Source organism: Palaemon carinicauda, chromosome 16 (assembly GCF_036898095.1).
Source record: "Palaemon carinicauda isolate YSFRI2023 chromosome 16, ASM3689809v2, whole genome shotgun sequence".
Classification (NCBI taxonomy): Eukaryota; Metazoa; Arthropoda; class Malacostraca; order Decapoda; family Palaemonidae; genus Palaemon; species Palaemon carinicauda.
Window position 1 is genome coordinate 74,932,799 of NC_090740.1, and position 4,217 is coordinate 74,937,015.

Consider the following 4,217-nt stretch of genomic DNA (forward strand, 5'->3'; position numbering starts at 1 on the left):
TGTATGAAGTTTGTCTCTATATACTCAAATCTTGTTACACGTTATGTTTATCATTTTGCGATCTGAGTAACCTTTATGAATGAAGAGTCCGACACCCCCACCAGACCTAGACCTACCCTCTCTCGGAATGTGAAAGAAGGTATGTACAGTATGTGGTGTGGGGGCGGTCATTTCACTGATCTTAGCCTTGTTCAAGTTATTTAACAATTTTTCAGATAATGCTAGTATGTGCAAGTATTTCTCGTTTATCAACTCTCAAATTTGAATTGTGTATTTACGTAGCCACAATTTATGACATCCCTAGTATCCATGATCAGTATTTTCTGCAATCTTTTCAATTCCAAGTCAAAAGTTTTGCAATTTTTTAAATTTACTATTCGGTCATTTGGTTTGTTTAACTTCGTACAGTTAGTACACTTTAGCATTTCCGAGTTGCACTCCTTGGTGGAATGTTTTTTTTTGAACATTTATTGTTATCATTGTTATCATTATTAAATGCTAAGCTACATCCCTGGTTGGAAAAGCAGGATGCTATAAGCCCAAGGGCCCCAACAGGGAAAATAGCTCAGTGAGGAAAAGAAATAAGAAAAAATAAAATATTTTAAGAATAGTAACAATATTAGAATAAATATTTCCTATCTAGAATAAAATTTTTTTTAACAAAACAAGAAGAAGAGAAACTAGATAGAACAGTGTGCCCGAGTTCTCACTCACAATAGGAATGGAACCCCTAGAATGGGTGGACCGATACACATACCTCGGGGTAATAATAGACAAACAGCTCACTTTCAAGCAAGAGATAAAAAATCTCAAGGAAAGAACAAATGCCAGAAATGCAGCTATGAGATATATGTGCAGGCTCAAGGATGGAGCAAATGAACACATCCAAAAGAAATACTATCTAGCCTGTTCCAGATCACTAGTAGACTATGCCGCCCCAACACTCCTGGGACTAACAGATCTACAAACAAGCACAATTGAAGTGATTCAAAACAATGCCATGAGGCTCATGTTGGGTGCCCCAATGTGGACAAGACTTTGCAACCTAAGGTTGGAAACCGGACTACCAACCCTCGAAGACAGAATTGCACTAAGAAATGCAAGCATAGTTGCAAAGATGTTCCTGTCAGACAGAGACTCAATCACCAAAAGACGAGTAAGAGAGGAACTATCCAAACATCCTGAAGTACAAACCCCAGATTCTTATGGCAAAGACCATAGCGATAACATCAAAAGACTTGGCCTTACAGAAACAATCATACAATTAAAACCTGACACAGCACAAAGTACTATACACATTCCACCATGGAAAAAACAAGTTGCTAAATTCAACTACACCAAACTCCCAAGGGCAAAAGAAAACTGCACAATAGAAGAACTCAGAAACGCAGCAGAAGCAGCTATAACCTCAGTAGAAACAACAGGGGCACAGATCTACTATACTGATGGTACAGTAGATCCTGGAACCCAAACAGCAGGAGCGGCAGTTCACTCCTGCAAGTTCACAGCTTGCTGGAGAACATCCAACAATGTCTCCACCCTGCAGACAGAGCTTGTCGCAATACAGCAAGCATTAAAATACTCTATTGAAAATGAGGAAGGACCAGTAGTCATCCATACTGACTCACGATCCTCAGTGCAGGTCCTACAGCAGGACAAAAACAAAGAAAACAAATCCCTGATAGCAGACATTAAAATCCTCTTACATCAACATAATGAAAGAAACAGACTAGCAACTATAAACTGGATCCCCAGTCACATCGGGATACCAGGGAATGAAAAGGCTGATGAGCTAGCCAAAAGCACCAAACACATTCACAATGTACAGGTGCACATACAGCCTGCACTGCAACAAATCAAAAGCAAAATAAAGACACAGCTCAAGAACAACCTAATCAAGGAACTACATATGAGGATAGAGTATGGCTCTCCCTCTGCAACATGGTACAAATGGGCATCGGAACTAGAACCCCCTCCCATAGACAGATACACCCCAAGAAAACTGGCAGTATGCATACACAGACTCCGGCTGGGTTACAAAGCAAACTGGGAACTCCTAGATGACATCCAGACAAGGTGTGAACACTGTGATGTCATACCACAACAACCTCTCCTGCACTACCTACTAGAATGCAGAGAAACAGCACAGCTACGAGGTGATCTACTTGTAGACATCAACACACCACATGCCATGAAAGAGGCAGCCACACTGGCAAAAGCAATTGTCGAAAGCATAGACACACATGCACAGTTGCTTTCAACACTACCTCCACCAAGGTAAGACCTCCTCATTCCATGCACCATCTCATCCCCTCATTGTAAGGCTCTATTCACATCACCCCCTTTCACTTCTCAACTAATCTACCACTTAAAATCTCTCTGCAGGGACCCTAGGGAGTAAAGGGTTGGACAACCCCACCTGCACAATTTTTCTCTAATCTTCAAAAGCCTTACACCCCCACTTTTCAAACTACCACTATCCGAGAAATGATGGCCCTCTACCACTACCACCATCATCCTTACCCTATCCACGTCTTTTTCTACTACTAAAAACCTTTCAAATTTCCATTAATGCAACTACCTTATAAATTTTTACAGATCACCTACGGGCCAACCAAGGGAAAGGCCCGTGCCAACAACAAGTGTTGGCTTTAATACCCCAACAACAACAACAACAGTGCCCGAGAGTACCCTTAAGCAAGAGAACTCTACCCCAAGACAGTGGAAGACCATGGTACAAAGGCTATGGCACTACCCAAGATTAGAGAACAATGGTTTGATTTAGGAGTGTCCTTCTTCTAGAAGAGCTGCTTACCATAGCTAAAGAGTCTCTTCTACCCTTACCAAGAGGAAAGTAGCCACTGAACAATTACAGTGCAGTAGTTAACCCCTAGAGAGAAGAATTGTTTGGCAATCTCAGTGTTGTCATGTATTTGAGGACAAAGGAGAATCTGTAAAGAATAGGCCAGACTATTTGGTGTCTGTGTAGGCAAATGGAAAGAACCGTAACCAGAGAGAAAGGTCCTATGTAGTACTGTCTGACCAGTCAAAGGACCCCATAACTCTACCGGATTTTATCATGTTTTAAACTTGCAATCTTTTCAAGGTGTCCATACCTCTGAGTGGGAGCAGGTGATTACATGGTACTTATCACGTATTTCATAAGTACTTCGTCGCAATATAACTTTGTCACCATTATCATGAATAACCTTTCAAACTTCATGATCACATTTCAACACGTAGTGGGTAGTCCCATCTGCAGTATTTTTCGTCAGCACCACACTTATCCTCTCTTCTATGTTTTGGATTTGGTTCGGGCAATAATTTCTTTGATTTAAGATATTTACTACCCCATCTTCATCATTGTAGGCTACACATTGCATATCATTATTTATTGTTTTAATTTTCCGATTTTTCTCCGTGTTTACGATAGAGTGAGGTGAATGTATTCTATTTGTTTGATAGCTAAGAATCGGTATCGAAATACCTTACTGTTGATCAGTTTGAAATGAGTCTCGTTTCACAATTTATGTATAGCTTATCTATTTATTGTTACTGATTGAAGTATATTTCGTAATCTTTAAAATCTATTTATCTTTTATACTTTACTCGTTTTTTTTCCATTTCCTTTCCACAATAGGCTGCTTTTACTACTGGAGTCCTTGTCGAAAGATAAATTTGATGGGCAAATAAAGAGAAAATCAAATGCACAGCAAGATAGATAAAAAATATTATCAAGTGGGTAAGGGTAGAAGAGACTCTTTAGCTATGGGAAGCAACTCTTCCAGGAGAAGGAAACTCCAAAATCAAACCATTGTTCTCTAGTCTTGGGTAGTGCCATAACCTCTGTACCATGGTCTTCCACTGCCTTGGGTTAGAGTTTTCTTGCTTGAGGGTACACTCGGACACACTCTGTTATCTTATTTCTATTCCTCTTGTTTTGTTAAAGTCTTTATAATCTATATAGGAGATATTTATTTTAATGTTGTTACTCTTCTTAAGATATTTAATTTCCCTTTTCCCTGCCTTTTCAATTAGGGTTGTAGCTTAGCAAGTAATAATAATAATAATAATAATAATAATAATAATAATAATAATAATAATAATAATAATAATAATAATAATAATAATAATAATAATAATCCAAATTTAAAATTGGCGGGCTTTGTGAGAAGAGGACCCCGTTCCCAAAATGTCTGAGTGGTTGAGACCGCATG